The sequence below is a fragment of the Pleurodeles waltl genome, chromosome 9, assembly GCF_031143425.1.
Source record: "Pleurodeles waltl isolate 20211129_DDA chromosome 9, aPleWal1.hap1.20221129, whole genome shotgun sequence".
Taxonomy (NCBI): domain Eukaryota; kingdom Metazoa; phylum Chordata; class Amphibia; order Caudata; family Salamandridae; genus Pleurodeles; species Pleurodeles waltl.
Genome location: NC_090448.1, coordinates 1,103,680,615 through 1,103,697,977, shown reverse-complemented (window position 1 = coordinate 1,103,697,977; position 17,363 = coordinate 1,103,680,615). Strand labels below are relative to the sequence as shown.

The window sequence follows — 17,363 nt, the reverse complement described above, 5'->3', positions numbered from 1 at the left end:
CATTTCCTAACTATAAATGTCACTTTAACCTTTTTTCCAATGAATTTCTATTGTTTTTTTAACCTAAAATAAATGTCTAAGGCCATGGCAGCGGGGCTTGGGCACAAGGGCCCAACCCCCACCACGATTCTCCAGAGGGCTGCACTGAGAGTTGCGTTCGATCCCCGAATCTGAAAAAAGACATTCCAATTTTAACCCCGGCGTTGTCCCTCTGGGACACCCCCCCAAGCCACAGAGGGTCATGGCACCCCTACTTTACATCCTCTTATAGATTGGTTATTTTTATTTTCTATGACTCAGGAACTACGTCTTTGAATCCTAACATAGCAGGCACAACGTTTGCTTAAAGTTGCAGCCAGCCAATCGCAAGGAGTGGTTGGTTTCACAGATCCATGGATCCCCTGCGGTTATTCGCAGTCAGCCAATCACAGCGTGGCAGGATCCATGGATCCTCCTCGATGGATCTGTGGTTGATCTGCAACGTGAAATATACATAAATTTATAGCCTTATTTTCTTAAAAATTCTATGATCAAGATCTATGGGCTTTGTCAGTGTTTTTTTGACATATTGTACAGCAGAATAAGATGCTGTGCAACATTGCTTAAAGTAAAGAAAATAAAGCTCTTGGCTTCCTGGACTGCTCCAGGTACCTCAGAAAGAAGGCATAACAGCTGTTAAGTGGACAGCTGAGGGCCTTTACTATTAGGGATGGGGGAAAAAGGGAGGAGGGAGGAGTGATGGAGTGTAGGACCTGGTGTAGGACTGGGACTCACCCGTGTTTTAGTGCACCACGTCAAACTCCCAGCCACATACTTGTTGTTGTACTCTTTTGTGCTCATAAGCATACTCAGTAGGTGTAGGGTTGAAGTTCATGCAGAATCCTTACCCGTGCCACTGTCCCAGTTAACCTCCCTCTGTCCTCTTACTCCAACCCGGAACCACAGTTTTGGCCGCGTATGCAGTCACGTACCCTGACAAGCCACGACCCTCCTGGGACGTGGTAGGAAGTTGTGTTCTCCTTGTCCTCAAGTTGGCTGGGGGGGATTTCCTTCCCGGTCTGCCCTCAACACTTCTCGGGTCTGGATGTTCCCTTCTTGCTCCTTCTCTGTTCCACTCACTCCTTGCTCGCCAGTCCTCCCTCCTCGCATCTTCTGGAGTCCTTTTTCTGTCTCCTTCATCTCCACCTTGCTCATCATCTACCCCGGCCAATCAGAGTGTGTCACGTCACCCAACTGAGAAGCTGGACTGGTAACCATTGGGGACATAGTTCCCCAGGTGTATCCTTCACAAAGTGTTCTCCCCGCTTATTGATTCCTTTAGACCCAACATTCCTGCTACAAATGTGTAGTCTGTAAGCCTGTTGTATTTTTCTTTTTTTGTTTATAAAAGATTTCGCTGACAGTGGATGTGCTGTCTTGGGCAAACCCTAAAAACACGCTTTCAAGACAAAAAGCTAGCTTTATGCCAAATGTATTGTAATAAATTGCATGGGGAATTCCGTTTTGGGACCCTGCCTCTTTTTTTTGGCTCCCACTTGATAGATCACCCCGAAACTTTCCGATAGGGAGCTGAGGTGGATGAGACCTGTTTTTGGGGAGTGTTTTGTGAAGATTCGTCAAATGGTGCCAAAGTTATTAACAAAGCAAAACATGGTTTCTCTATTGAAACGTGGTCCTAACTATAACTACCCACTGGCAAATGCCACTGGGTAATAGATTAACAGAGAGACAACTGGATAACTGGATGGATAGCTAGATAGATTAGATAGATAGATAGATAGATAGATAGATAGATAGATAGATAGATAGATAGATAGATAGATAGATAGATAGATAGGCAGGCAACAGATTCTATTAAATAAGGCTTGTGTACCTGTGTACCAACAAATAAAAGAGCCTGCTGCTCACCTCCCACCCCTTGTCAGACCTACAATGTGTCACTCTTTCCAGCAGCCTCAGGCTCCCCGCCACACGGCTGTGTTTGTCTCTCCTCAGTCTCTGATGTTTGTCTGTGCTGCATTCAAACTTTAGCTTTCATCAAGTCGCAGCTCTTCCCATTTTAACCACAAAAATGACAACAAGGTAAAAAATGAAGGACTGTTAGTCATAGTACCTCACCTCCCCTCTCAACCATCTGCTCTGTGAAAGTCAAGGTCTTTCATCTCTCAGGTTAGTGATGTATGTGAGTGTTTTGTGTTTGGTCCGACCTCTGACCTCTAGACAACAGCTGCTACACAGCTTAGAGCTGCATTCTTAACGGCAACTAAAAACAAGAGTTACATGAAATCTCTTAAAGACAGCAGGCATGCAGGTTATGTGTCTGTGGTCCTGTGAGAGATGTAAACTGGGTTTCAGTGCTTGTTTCTGATGGATGGATGGATAGATAGATAGATAGATAGATAGATAGATAGATAGATAGATAGATAGATAGATAGATAGATAGATCAACCAAAGAAAGGGGACAGAGGAAGTAGACATCACTTTTGTATGGAATAACACCTCTCACGTTTACCAAATACATGTGTGAGTACCACGTTCACTCCATGAATATTTGTTTGCATTAATCTAGTCCGTTTTCTTCCTTCATACATTCAAGATTACAAGTGCCATGGTGGAAAGAACAAAAAAACAAAAAGCTACTGACACTTGAAATCGGGTAACGTGAGAGCTGTGTAGCACATATATTTGGGATTTCAAGGAGACATACTGGGAGGAGGAAGAGTGGCCTTCAGGGAAACACCAATCCCCACAAGGTCCAGAGTCTTTGAAAGGTTGGTAGGGCTGGGGCAGAATCATTCACTTGTTATTAAGCTTTAGGAGGCTCTGGGCTGCACTTCATTTCTGAGACCCTGGAGGGCAGGCCGGTCTGGAGGAGAAGGTACAGAAAGTCCAGATCTGCGGAGAAATATGTGAAAATATGAAGAGTTTAAAATCTCCGGGGGAGACACATGTGGAAATAAAAGCGAGAAACACATTAATGTTCCATAGATCAGTGCCAAAAACCATAAGGATATCTACTGCATGTGTATTTATTTTCAGCACAGCATCATATTTAGACAGTCAGCTAATTTAAACATGAGGGGTCTCTGTCCCCCTCCCGCACATCTCTTATACAATGTGTGAGTTTTTATCAAAGCTTCTATCTTCCCTACACGTCCCTTCACACACCTCTCAGTAGCTGATATCTGCACACACACACACACACCTTTTTACATCCCCCATTTGTGCACTTTACAGCAACCACATTTAGGGGCAGATTTACTTTTCTTGTGCCACTTAGTGTGTACCATGGCGCAGGGTAGAGGGCAATACCATCAAAAAAGTTTACACTACTGATGTACTGTTCAGGGTTAGCGCCAACATTTTGGGGATAACCCTGAACAGTACATAGGAGCCCATTGTAAACAATGGTGTGCCCCCCCCTTTAATGCCTACTCTGAACTGGCGTTAAAAATGGCAAAATAAAAGATTTATTTGCGTAATTTTTCACCCCCCCCCACGGGGGACGCAGGCATAATGTAGCGCAAGGGGTTACAAAGTGGCGCAATGCATGCATTGCGTCTCTTTGTAAATCTGATGCTGTGATTTTGGCTTCGTTGGGTCACATTAGCATCCAAAAAATTACGCTAATATGGTGCAAGGAGGCACTAGCGGCTCTTAAATCTGGGCCCTAGATTGTTGCATTCAGTTACAGGTAATAGAAGTCACTGGGGTGGTGAGTAACTTCAGATGGCTGCAAACAGTTATTATGCCAGGGTTCGCTCTTCATACAAACCCGCACCTCAGCTGAGCTGCTATTAAAATTAGTGAGGACTTCAACCAGTGCCTTCTGTATGTTGATAGCTACTTCGGTGGTTCTGCCATCTTGGCCCAGATAATTTTTCATTCCTATCTGATATTTCTACTTCCCCGGTGACTGCCTGAAAATTCTGGAAGAGATGGAAAATTTACAAAATCCGTGGAAAATTAGCAACATTTCCAAAGGGGACCAAGAAATATGCATTTCCCAGAAAAATGTCTGCATCGTAGATTCGGACTATCACTATTGAAGGGCTCACAAATTTGGTGGGGTGATTATTAGGGGCGGGTGTAACTCACGTAATTTCACGTAGCATAACCATATGAAATTACCCAAAAATTGTGCAGGATTATGTGGAAATACGCATAAAGAGTGACTGCATTTAGCTCCATTTCATTACAAATACCGCCCTGTTTCCAAAATGGAGGCAATTATACATTTTGAGCTAAGAAATAGTACTAAATGCAAAAGAACATGAATAGCCAGTACAAGAACACTCAATAATTTACAATTGGGGTGGGATTTTCCCACAACATACTCCTGGCATTTAGAGCTAGTTTCTGGACATGAGGATGCATTTTGTGCTTATAAAATAGTGCTACTTGCAACAGAACATAAACAGTAGCAAGAGTAGCCACTTGTGCTTGCTAAATGTGCTCTTGCAGTAGGATTTTTCCCCACAAATTACCCTTAAGTATGCATGCGGGCGTAATCGCATTATAATGAGTAATTCAGCATCAAAGAGTGACACAGAATATCCAAAGTTACTCTGATTACTCAAGCATAATTGAAATTCCGCCAAGGCCTAATGGTGATGACAAAGAAGTCAGGCTTTACTGTCCTCCAGACACCTCAGACAAGGCATCGAGCCAGGGTCAGTCTTAATATCTGACAGAAGATTGAAGGGCTACCAGAAGGTGGCGCGGATGGAGAATGATTCGCCAGCCCTCCTCTTTTTCAGGCTCAACCCCTGACACTGCAAAATGTATTTACAGATTATGAAGCAAGTGTTGCCTGTGAGGCAACTAATGTGGCTACAGCACTAGATGGTGGAAGATGCTAGCGGCGTCATGTTTTCCCTTTCCCTTGAGAATATTTTTTTACGTACGAATAGGTGCTTTTGCTGTGTGGGGCCTGCATGAAATTTTTGGCTTGGACCCTGAACAACTTCTGGCGTGACTAGAAAATTGGTAGGCCTAGGGAAGATATACTCTAGTCCCAAGACTCACTCTCTCCTTTGAGCCTGTGTGTATTACGGTAATGCCACAGCATTGCAGGGGTCTGCACACTGCCAACCATGGTGCCTTTGTGATCCTCGTGGTGGGCCTAGAGCGAGAGCAATACCTTGTGGTTTGTGCCCTTCACTGGAGTCAGAGGTTGTAACATAATAAGAAAGGATGAAGAGACAGGGACATAAGGAAAACAAGGCACAGAGGGTGGGGTTAAGAAGAATATTGAGGAGAAGACGAAAAAATGAAATATATGTCCAAAAAGAAAGCAAAATGATGGATGGACTCTGAAAGGGTAAAAGTAAGATGAATAAAGATACAGGGTAAAGCTGGAAATGGAATGGGATTTGACCAGGGGCAGCTCCTCTATGAAGGTGAAGGAGCGTCGTTCCCCCTCCCCCCTGCCTGCAGCGGCAGCTGCAAAACCTTTCAAAGAGAACGACAATAAACTATGTTTATTATTGTTTTAATTCAAAGGGCCGGGGCCATGAGGGTGACGTGCACTGAGGCGGAGTGCACCTCCCTTCACGTGTGTTTGGCTTGCCGTCTTCGGCCGGCCAAACACACATGCGCACAGGGTTCTCTCCAGGCCCAGCAGCACAGTTGCTGGACTGGAGATAGCCTGCACAGGCTCCCAGCCTGCCTGCGATTGCCCTGGCTGGGCACTCCCAGCCAATCCTGATGCTGCTCTGAGCAGCGTCAGGATTGGCCGCAGGGCAGGCTGGGAGCCTGTGCCTGCAGCAAGAAGACGGAGGAGCAGAGCAGTGAGAAGGGGAGGAGGTACTTTTTTTTCTTAATTAATTACATTTTTATTCCCCCCGCCATGCGCCGCCCCGCCCCTTCTGCACCCCGTGAACCGCCATTGGATTTGAGAAACCCTACTGGAACGGCTGGTATGAGCCTTGGTGTGTTTCTATTTTGAGGTCACTGTTACTAGCATTAGGGAGTTTATAATAGTGTCTGCGCGCTTAGAAAATGTTGGGCCACATATCATAAATGCAATCAAGTGTTATCCTCACAGTGCTTGCTACTTGGAATTTGAAGGACAGTGTATTTCGCTTAATAACTCGCTCTCTGGGAAAATAAACCATTCATCCAACTCCTGGTATTTTTCACCAGCTAATTTTCACCAGGTCTATCCTGGTGCAATTTGAATATGCAAATTGCACACATTCACATTTTGTGCAATAATGTGCATTGAAGAATGTAGTATCACTTGACACCTAGTAAATACCAATCCGTTGTAACCAAGTGCACAATTTGTACCCAGGAGGCTGCACAATTTGTAACCAACGTGTGATCGGGAAATTGTGCTCATTTTGCACCCAATTTCAGACTCTGCACCTTCGATTGGTAGAAAATGTAAAAAATTGTGCATATTTTCCCAATTCTGAAGTTTGAACATCTGTTTTTTGCTCCATTTACTTGTACAATTTTGTCCCATTTTTACCTTGCAAAATGTGTGCAGTAAAATGCCCATATGTAAAAGTCATGGGACATTTAGGAGTTTCGGGCCAAGGCAAGGTGCTGGCACACTTACTGTGTGCATCTTCCACCTTTACAGGCGGCACAGACACGAATATAGCGCTGTTTTCAAAGCTCAGTCAGTCCCAGTCTTTAGCTGGCCAAAATCGGGTGTATAAAAAAGCAGTCGGGTCAGTCTTAGTCCATTTGCACCGGCTTGCACCATTCCATAAATATGGTGCCCGGCTGGTACACAGAAATGGTGCAAGCCGGTGCTAAACTTTTTGGTGCAAAACTGCCTTAGTGCAGTTTTGCCCCAAAAAGTAAAAATCAGGGCCACATTTGTGAATAAGCTTCTCTGAAGTGTGTGCAAATGCATCATAATAACGCAAATACTGACTGTGCAATGTGCACTCATTTGTGCACAACAAGTGCAATTGGGGCCTTAGGCCTATATTTATACTCCCTTTGCGCCAGATTAGCGTAATTTTTTAACTTAACTCCATATTTATACTTTGGCGCTAGACCCGTCTAACGCCAAAGTTATGGAGTTTGAGTCATTATTTGTATGTGAAAACCTACCTTGCGCTAATGACATGCAGCGTAGGCGTTCCCGTGCAAAAAATGACTCTAAGGCATGTGCGCCTTATTTATCCTCTGGCGTCAAAATGACGCACAGGAGGAGGTGGGCTTTAAAACATGGTGCCCAGCCGGATTAGCGCCGTTATTTAACGCCTGGGTCAGGGCAGGCATTAAGGGACCTGTGGGCTCATTTCCATGGTGGGAGACCATGGAAGCAGTCCACAGGTGCCCTTACTTGCACCCAGGGACACCCCCTGCTACCCTCGCCCACCCCTGGAGGACCCATCCATGGTGAGTGCCGGTAGGTGTAGATAAGTATATATATATATTTTTTTAAGTGGCATAGGGAGGCCTAACTTGGGCCCCCTTACATGCCACTGTGCCCAATGGCCATGCCCAGGAGACAGAAGTCCCCTGAGCATGGCCATTGGGCAGGGGGGCATGACTCCTGACTTTGCTAAGACAGGAGTCATTTCCATGGGGGTTGTGTGTCAAAATATGGCGCTAGTCAGGTTAGAGCAATATTTTTGACTCTAACCTGACTTGCACAATTCTTTGGCGCACAACCCTCAGTTTTCCTTTTGCCTCCGCTGCCCGGTTACCGTCATTTATTTTGACGCTAACCAGGCCACAGCGCCGGCTAACGTTATTCCATATATAAGGTGCCCGGCTGGCGCATTGGAATGGCTTTAGCCGGCGATAAACTTTTTGACGCACATCTGCCCTAGCGTTGATTTGCGTCAAAAAGTTTAAATATGGGCCTTAATGTGCAGGGCCGGTGGGAAGACCAAGTGGCGTGGTTTACTGATTTGGTATTACAACATCTTCCAGCAGACTGTACCCGCCCCTGTGCCATCTCCATCAGCATTATGGGGTACGGGAACAATCCCCTAAAAAAGAGAAACTACTGGGAGGGGCACAAATTCCTGTCCTGATCCTCCAAATTCTTCAATCTGCCCCTTGGAATTTCACCCATGGTGAAAGGTACAGGATCCCAGGTATGTCTGCAATCCTTGTAGTTCGGATGGTAATGGGTGTAAAAGGGAACCTGGTAATGAGGCCATGTGAGCAAGCATGCTTCTGGCATCTCTGCCAGCCTTCCCACATAAAGGAATAACATGGAAGGAACTGGACGAAAGTGCCTGGCATTCACAAGAAGACGGGGATCAGTGAACGTGGAATGCCAGTAAAGTCAAGACCCAAGAAATGTTCTTAGACAATGATGCACTGTATGCATTGAATTAGTGCAGCATATCTCTTTGGGATTAAACTTTCAAAGATGCACCTCACAGGTAGACAATTCACAACATTTCTAAGTTCGGATATTTATTTGTGAAATACTTACACACAGTAGCTAAGGATACACCAACCTCTCAACAGCTAGAAAACATCAATGTTAATCCTTATCAACTATGCCCATAAACAAAAACCTAACAAAAATCAAAGCTGTGCAATCAGGTGCCATTCACCTGAACTGCAAACAACCACTAGACTGAAAACCCCCTGTTATGTGAATGCTGTGCCTCCCAGTGATCGCTAGCCTGTCTCGGTGTTATTCGTTCTATTAATATAATATTGATATATATGACAGGGTTTAATAGATACCTTTAAAATCAATGCAAGTCATTTTAGTGTTATTCCTTCTTCCCTAGGACCATCTAAACTTCAAGGAGGGCCAGATCCATGCCAGATTTTTAGATTAAAGTCTGGCTCTATAAATCTGTGCTCACTCGTAGCATGTAAGTATCCTGAAATGTTACCATAGATCAGGTCCTCTTGAACCCCAATTGGACACCCATATTCTATGGTAGCAAAGGGTGCATAAAACTTAACATAGTCCTGTTCAAGCTTATTGTGGTACAAACCATTAGACACTCAGGGCCCGATTCACAAAGGTAAACTAAGACTTAAGTTTAAGTTTACTACTTTTCGGTATTCACAAAGGTAAGTTACTACTAGTAAAGTTATGAGTAGTAAAGGTACTACAAGTAGTAAAGAATACTAAAAAGTAGTAAACAGACCTAAGTCTAGGTTTGCTACTTAAGTCTAGGTTTATTACTTTTTGGTGTTCACAAAGATAAGTTACTACTAGTAAATGTACTACTAGTAAGCCTACTACTAATAAAATTACTATAAGTAAAGTTACCAATACGAACTTACCTGTGTGAACACCAAAAAGTAGTGAACTTAGACTTAAGTCTAAGTTTAACTTTGTGAATCGGGCCATCAGTGCGCGCCTCCCAAGTCAGCACATGGTGGTGCTAGAACCACTGACTGTTTTTCCCTGTGTTTGCTACCAGTATAATGAACACCAAACACTTCGCATCCTTAACAGTTGTAGTCAAAACATTACATCATAATGAACTTCTCAGTAAATAAAGCAACACGCACAGCAGCTGCACATGTGGCATGTCTAGGCACCAAATGAGTTGTCTTGGGGCTTGACGTAATTGGTATTTGTGGTCCTCTCAGAACTTGGTTGCTTAGCTCTAAAAATAATATTTATTGCTATTCAGTATAGCTGAATAGGGCTAAGCCAGAAGAGGACAGTTTCCAGGCACTAGGAAAAAAGCAAGCACAAGATGGGAGCGGAGGGGGCGTGAACGGGGAGCAATACAAATAAGATACCGTTAGGCTTGTTTAAGCGTAGAGCCATCAGAAATCTGGCACCGCCAACAGAACCAAATTAACCACAAAGAGGATTGGACAACAGAGATGTGAGGTCTTCTCTCTGAGAGCAATCACTGGTTGTACCGGTGGGACCGCCTGATGGTTACCACCTTACCACTGAATTCCCTTGGCCTTAGATGCTTTTGCACCCCAACTCATTACTCTCACTTGCTGTTCCAATGGAGACAAGAACAAGGCATCAATCCTTCCTACAGGCGGTAGTAGCGGGTTTGACTCCCAGGTATGGTATTACACAAGTTATTACTGGCAATTTTGTCGGCAACATCGGGCCTGCCTACCTCAACCACCGCCTCTCCTTCTATGCACCCCCCTAGCAGTGCTGCTCTGCTCAACTGGCCCTCGCCACCATCCCCAGAATCCGGAAGAACGCGGCTGGAGGAAGATCCTTTTTCTATCTCGCTGCGCAGACCTGGAACACTCTTCCACTTCACCTCAGGCTGTCACCCTCGTTGGATCAGTTCAGGAAGGACCTCAAGACCTGGCTCTTCGGCTGACCTGCATCCCCATTCAGCGCCTTAAGACCCCTGGGGTGATAAATCGCACTTTACAAATATTTGATTGAGTGTACTCATTGTTTAGTGAAAGCAATCCATTTTCAAAGAAATAGGCCATCTGAATTAGAATGCTTACTCGATCAGGCGCTACATAATAAATCACATATAGGCCGATAGCCAAAGTTATCATATAGGAGTGAGTTTGGTTATTATAGGTCTGCTTGAGGTACACACGACTCTAGTCCTCTTTGCTGGTACAAATGTCTTGCATGGTGATAGAAAAAGCTGTGCTATCCGTTTTTCCGAATAACCCCAGGTTTTTCATCAGTGAATTAACAACCATGCAATTCCACTAAAGGTTTTCCATCGTACTATGCTGTTTGTTATCAGAGCTGTGTTCTTATTAGGCCTAATTTGTGCGCTTTTCTGAATCAGAGTTGCTAAAGCTCCCTGAACCCATGTCATGTAGTGATTAGTGGAGGTGAAAGCAATTAATTGTCTGTGGGTACAGGCCATTTTACCAGGATCCCTGGTACGAGAGGCAAGCTTCTAGGGCATGGAGGTATATTGCTAGCTATCTTCACTACAGCTGGGGCTTCTTCACCATCTACTGCCCATCACATGCTTCTAGATTGCCTGTATCCCCTTTCCACTCTCACTAGGGTCATAGAGACAGTCTGCCTTCATGTCCTCAATGTAGGTCTGGTACAGCTAGCTTCAGGAATTCCAGGATCCTGAGCCACTTTAATCCATCTGAAGCAGTGCCAGGAATATCGACTTTTAAAGTCATGATTATGTCTAGGACCTTTAAGTCCTGGTCCCAGTTCGAACTGGTGAAGCCGATGAATGCTGAAAGTACACCAGGATTAGGCCTTGTATTGGTGGAATTCCAGACATCAAGAGATACAAGATCTACTTACGAAAGTTCAGGTAATAATAGTATTAACAAGGGGAACTATTTAAGGTGGTGGATGAAATACAGAGTTAAATTGTTCTTCACTGACCTGGCCTAATTTGAAATCTATTGTTGGCTGTTGTCCTCACTTTCCAGTCCATTGGAGATGGATCCTCTCAGTGAGGGATTAGTGTTGGAGATAGTAACCCAGTTGCCTTAATACAGGTTCTCCCAGCGGTGTCCTGCAGTACTCACCTTCCCCACTCTCAATGCTCTACTGCTCCGAGGTCCCCATGATTCTAACCATCAGTGGGTCCACGTCTACTAGAGATTAGGAGAATAGACAGGACAATCCTTGATGAAATGTCAAGGAGAAAGAGAAAACCATGGTATAGGAGCTGAAGAAACTAAGGGCCATATGTACGAACACATTTTCCCATAGACACAGAATGGGGAAAACTGCTTGCTACATCTGGCCCTAAGGTCGTTGAAGCAGAAGAAAAAGAAATAACAATGAGAGATGTAGTAGGAGTGACTGGTGAATGAGGGGGAACACATGCTTTGGGAGAATAACTTGAGAAATGCACTTTAAAAACCACAGTTAAAGTAAAGTTATGGTTATGAATTAAAATTATACTATATTAATTATAATATATATTACTATAATACTAATTAGAATTATTACTATAACTCGCGCCCCCACCATGCACAGTTATGTCTTCATTAATTTGACTGCTAATGCTTCATTTAGATTTTTGATAGCGTTATACAAGTTTTCATGAGTGCTGTAATATCCAGGGTAATTAGCAGTGCATGGCGAGGGTGTGAGTTATAGTTACTTTAAATAACTCTAACCAGAACTACTGAATTTCTAAGGTTTTGTATGAGTAAATTCAGAACCTAACAGTAACATTCCAGTAGCCTTTGTTTTTTTCAGTGAATTTGGATATGTTTTTTCTATTCTATTACCTAACTATAACGTTCCTGTAACCTTTGTTTTTTCAGTGATTTTTTTTTATGTAAAGTCATTTTCATTACTTTACGCTAATACAACCCCTCTCATGCACAGTCCTGCTGACAACCCATAACAACCACTCAACACCCCCCCCCCCACCGTGCATGGACTTCGACTAAGTGTGGTGGGTGTTGGCTGCAGGGCCTGTCTCTCTGGGTGTGAGAATAGGTGTGAAAGGATGTCTCTGGGTGTGAGAGTGGGTGAGACAATGTCTGTCTGAGTGTGAGAGTGTGTGTAAGAGAGTCTATGTGGGTGTGAGAGTGTCTAGATGTGAGAGTAAGTGTTAGAGGGAGTCTCTAGGTGTGAGAAAGGGTGTAAGAGTGTATCTGTGAGTAGGTGTGTGAGTGTCTGTGTGGGTCTGTGAGTGGGTGCATGAGTCTTTGGGTGTGTCTGCAAGTGAGTGTATGGGTCTCTGAGTGGATCTGTGAGTGGGTGCGTGGGTCTTTGAGTGAGTCTGTCAGTGGGTGTGTGAGTCTCTGAGCAGGTATGTGAGTGGGTGCGTGAGTGTCTAAGTAGGTCTGTGAGTGGGTACGTAAGTGTTTGGGTCTGTGAGTGGGTGTGGAAGTCTCTGAGTGGGTCTGTGAGTGGGTGCATGAATGTCTGAGTGGATCAGTGAGTGGGTCCTTGAGTCTTTGATTGAGTCTGTCAGTGGGTGTGTGAGTCTCTGAGCAGGTATGTGAGTGGGTGCGTGAGTGTCTAAGTAGGTCTGTGAGTGGGTACGTAAGTGTTTGGTTCTGTGAGTGGGTGTGTGAGTCTCTGAGTGGGTCTGTGAGTGGGTGCATGGATGTCTGAGTGGGTCTGTGAGTGGGTGCATGAATGTCTGAGTAGGCTCGTGAGTGGGTATATGGGTCTCTGAGTGCACCTGTGAGTAAGTGCATGAGTTTCTGTGTGGGTCTGTGAGTGAGTGCATGAATCTCTGAGTGCATCTGTGAGTGAGTGCATGAGTTTCTGAGTGGGTCTGTGAGTGAGTGCATGAATCTCTGAGTAGGTCTCTGAGTAGGTCTGTGAGTGGGTGTGTGAGCCTGAGTGTTTCTGTGAGTGTCTGTGTCAGTAGCTGTGTGAGTGACTCGGCCACAAAGGAACCGCACCTGCCCGTTTATCAAACAAGAGTCCACAGTTTTGCACAAAATGTCTACCCATTTTGTACTTTCTAGTGGTTAGTTAGTAAGTGCCACCTTGTTGGGTAAATGTCCAGTGTGTATTCTACACTACAGCTGTGTAATGGACAACGAGGTAATGTCTCCAGGCGACCTTGTGTGCGTTTAGCAATGTGATTGTTCTTCGTGTTTCTTTCTCCAGAATTCTGTAATAACATGAATCCTGCTATAGAAAGGCAAACAAGACTACATAGATGTAAATTGCCATTAATAAATAGTGGAGGGGTGCTGCACAGCCCACCTTTTTGGCCCGATTTCATACACGGGGACCCCATCCCCCAGGACCCCACCATAAATGAAAGGAGGAGGGGTCCACACAGATGTCAAAGCTCTGTCAAGTCAGATCAAACAGCTATGTCCTGGGGATAGGCACCCTGGGACACAGCAGGAGCCAGTCCTGGGAGGTGGCAGTCCCCAGGGCCCTTTATTGGCTCTACAAGGGGGGGGCCATGTGCCCCCTCGAACATTTAAACAGCCCCAGGGAAGCAGTGGGCCCCAGTGGGTCGCAAAATACCCCTTTTATTATTTCAATTTAGCCCCCAGGGCTGCGGGGGTATGCACAGCACCCTTATTTTGGAAGCATGGTCCCGAGGCCCCCCGGCTTATAATAGATTGTTAGGCCCGGGGAGGTGGTGGTCCCCGGGGGGCAGGGACCACAGGACCTCCCGTACTATAATTAAAAGATTTTTCCCTGGGGTGGTGGTGGTTCATGGGGTGTGGGGGTGCCCCCCCTACTATTTCATTTAAGCCTCGGGAGGTGGCGATCCACGGGGCATAAATAAGACCAGGAGTGGGGCCCAGTGTGCCCCTCCTTTATTTTTTATATGCCTCCTGGACCTGGCCCACCTGGCAGCTTTACTAAAACAAGCACAGGAGACCACGTTTTTTAAATCTGCATGAACTTGAGACATTGTTGCAAATTCACTGCAAATGTTTTCTTTTTTTTGTTTTTTTTTGTTTTGCCCTGGCGGAGTCCATCTGGGAACCTAGCACCCGAGCTAAGGGGTCAGGGTGTCCCTACCCTGCCCCATTTTTTTTTTTTTTACATTTTATCTCGGGCTTGTCTGAAGCCAAGTCCCAAGATGGCTGACAACATTTCCTGGTTGAAGTGTTGGCAGTCAATCAGATCTCTGCATGAGATCGGGAGTATTTGCGTAGTCTTTGTGTTTGTGTTTGACACATGCTTTATTCGATCAGTCAATCATCAAAGCGAAAATACAATAATAATAAATAAGGATAAAACCAGTAATAATAAAAATATTATATTATAAAACATAAATAGAAATTGTGGAACATAGGTTACTGAGCATACTATAATTAAAAGAATTCTCAGGACACATAATACACATAATACGATTTCAGCCCCTTTCCTATAATCCTTGTAAGAGTAAGAGAATAAAGAATAAAAGTAAGGCTCTAATTAAGACACAGTCTTTGCAATGGAATTTCGTATTCGCCATGCTACTAATAAATATTTACTGACAGCAAGTATTAAAACCGTGGAATGATGACTTTTTAAAATCCTCAAAGCAGAGGCACAATCTCTTATCCCCATATCGCGGCAGATATGACAGATCCACTTAGACCTGGGAAGAGAATAAGCAGGGCAAAAAAACATGAAATGCTCAATCGTTTCTGGTTTTGCGTCACAGGCTGGGCATGTACTTGTATCTGTTTTTGTACCCCATCTGCACATCAATGTCTTCAATGGCAGCGACCCGAAACGGAATCTGGCATATAAGCTTTTGCCAAGAATGTCAGGTATATTGTCTAGATAGGGTTCAAATTGAGGATACCATTTAAAATCTGTAAAATGATTTGTTAAAGTGCCATGAGTTCTATGAGTAATATGATCGTTATATACATGGGACCAATATATGCGTTTTAGCGCAATAGAATGAGCCTTTTCTAATTTATGGGGTTCCTCCCAAAAGTGGCTTAGGCCGAGTTTGTTAAACCAACTGGATACATGTTTGACCCAGGGAATAGAAGTTGAATTGGGGCACATAAGCAGGTCGTGGAGTGAGGACTTATAAACGTCTAGTTCGGGGTTGGTCCATAGTCGTATCCAATATAATAATGGTCTTAGGACGATCAGATCGGCTATGCGTCTCAGGCCTAAGTCTAAGAACAGAGGTAGCAGTGGAGTACTAGGAGGGCAAGCACACAGAGACCTCGCAAAACTATTCTCACTAATAGTGAGCCTGTTACAGTCAGAAAAACCCCAAACCTCTGCTCCGTATGCGGCAGCGCCCTGTGCTCTGGCGATGTAGATCTTAATTGCCGGGGAGACGGTTTTTGCTGTCGTGCCCCTGTAAAAGCGCAGGATTGGAGCCGCACCATGCTGCAAACGACCCTCACTTTTATTAATCTGTTCTCCCCAATTTAAATTGTCAGCAATCCTTACACCCAGGTAATCGATGGAGGATACTTTATCCAGGAGGTTCCCTTCTAGGTGGATAGTGCATTTCCTCCGCACTCCTGAGCGGAACGCCATTAGCTTGGTCTTTTTATGGTTTAGCTCTAGGCCGTAGTCACAACAGAAGGAGTTAAATCTGTTGATAAGAATTTGAAGGCCCATGGGGGATTTAGAAATAAGGAGAGAGTCATCGGCAAAGAGAAGGATTGGAACTTTTTGAGCGCATAGGGTGGGGGCATCATTCTGGCACGTCATTAAAACCTGTACAACCTCGTTAATAAAAATAGAAAATGAAAATGGTGCCAATACACAACCCTGGCGAACACCCCTATTTATGGGGATTTTGTCCGTTAATTCGCCTAGGTTCCCCCATCTCACCTGCGCATATGTATCCTCATGCAACCGCTTTAGAAGTTGGATTAAATTGGCCGGAGTCCCTATTTTTTGTAACACTTCCCACAACTTTTCCCTCGGGACCAAGTCAAATGCTGATCTCAGGTCGACAAAGGCAATGTATAATGGTTGTTTGGCAAGAGCTGTGTACTTCCAGTACAGAATGGCCAGTCTAAAAACCTGGTCCACTGTACTGGTCTTTGGGCGAAAACCAGCTTGGAGAGGGGAAAGAATATTCTGGTCTTTGGCCCAATTGGTTAATCTACCTAGGAGTTGTTTGGCAAATATTTTTTGGATGTTGTCAATTAAACTGATTGGTCTATAATTTGTCGGAAGGTTGGCGTCACCCTTTTTATGGATGGGGATAATTTCTGCTCCCTTCCATGTCATGGGGATCTGCCCCCCTTCGGCAATTTTATTAGAGAGTGTATTGATATACCAAGTCCAGACTAATGGTTCTGACGAGTAGAGATCCCCTGGAATTTTGTCTGGGCCTGGGGCTTTCCCAAGTTTTAAGGAACCAATAGCATTGGCTGTTTCTTTGGTGGTAAAACAGATATAGCTCTTAAAACCCTGTGTTCCCCCTACAAGAGGGGCTGGGCCACAATTCTCATCGGGGTAGATGGAAGGTCTTGGCCTGCTTCCCCTGTAATTAAGGTTGTAGGAGTTTCAATTTCTCTGTATAAGCCAGAGAAATGGTCAACCCATTTTTCTGGCTGTATATGGCTTCTCACACCAATCCTACCCTCTTTCTCTCGTTTGCCTAACAGTTCCCAGAACAATTTATTGTTGTTAGATTGAGTAGCATCCACTAAACTCTGCCAAGTTTTGTCTTCCCAGGTTTTTTTTGCTCGAGTGATGGATTCTTTGTATAAGCGTCTGGCTAGTAATATTTCCCCGTGGGGTCCGTTCAAAAGGGCACCTTTTAGTCCTTTCTTGGCCATATGGCAGGACTCGTCAAACCATGTATTAGAGGTAGCTCCTTGATGTCTTGCCCCGACCTTCCTATAGAATATGCGTTGTAATCTTGTGATCATATTTTCATGTATAGATAGGAAGGGGATATCATTGGAATCGTGATCTCTGTATGGGGCTAGGATATCTACAAAGGCCTGATAAATCTCACTTAACAGGTAAGGGTTTGACTGGACCTTTGGCCACCTGACCTTTGTGGATGTGATGTTCATGGTAGAAATAGGGACCAAGGTAGTTTGTTTGTTTGAAG

General features: G+C 44.5%; 2 long non-coding RNA genes across 2 annotated transcripts in view; one reads left to right on the top strand and one right to left on the bottom strand.

The window, feature by feature from the left end:
• LOC138260393 (uncharacterized) overlaps positions 1-17,363 on the top strand; it is a 78,910-nt gene that overhangs the window by 36,921 nt on the left and 24,626 nt on the right. The gene's annotated exons all lie outside the window — the stretch shown is intronic.
• Positions 2,653-17,363, bottom strand: part of LOC138260392 (uncharacterized) — a 143,620-nt gene continuing 128,909 nt past the window's right edge. Inside the window, exon 3 of the long non-coding RNA XR_011198851.1 lies at positions 2,653-2,895. This is a non-coding gene — a long non-coding RNA (uncharacterized lncRNA). The remainder of the gene's footprint in view (positions 2,896-17,363) is intronic.